A 643-nucleotide genomic window follows, 5' to 3' on the forward strand; every position below is an offset into this window, starting at 1 on the left:
TGGGGTGGGGGCGGGGTGAGATTTTCAAGACTAGTTGGAAGCAAAGGCCAGACATCATTCATCACGGTCTTTCGCACACCTCAACCCCACCTGTGGTGCAGAAACCTGGGGCACGGTCTTGATCCTTGGGACTGGGCCCCTGTTCCTCCTGGGTTAGTCTGACTAGAGTCCAACTCGGTGTCCAGGTGGAAGCGTCGTGGAGGGCCGCGCTCCAGAGGAGACATGTGTGTTCTGTTTTCAGCTCACCTGCTGATTCAAGGCCCCATGGGTGCCGGGCTGGGCATCCTTGCTGCTCACCCAGGCTTCTGTTGCTCGCCCCCAGCCGTGTGCAGGATCCCACTGCCACCAGCTCTTGCTCCAGGAAGTGGTCCCTTCTTCTGTGGGGACACCAGGACACAGCTTTAGTGGGAGCCCAGATGAGGCTGTCCCACGCCACTCACAGACCGGTGGTCCTAGGGTACATTTTAACCACATCACGCCTTCGTGGTCACGCTCAGCATGTGAGCCTAGATGCAAACTCCAGTGTTAGCAAAACAAAACATGGCATCGCCCTACAACACGCCTCAGCTAACTTGGGGAGAGGGGAGTGGCCCACGGGAGAGAAATTTCCCTGCAAGAGTGTTAATGTCGTGGAGATTCCGGG

The sequence above is a fragment of the Meles meles genome, chromosome 7 (genome assembly GCF_922984935.1).
Source record: "Meles meles chromosome 7, mMelMel3.1 paternal haplotype, whole genome shotgun sequence".
NCBI lineage: Eukaryota > Metazoa > Chordata > Mammalia > Carnivora > Mustelidae > Meles > Meles meles.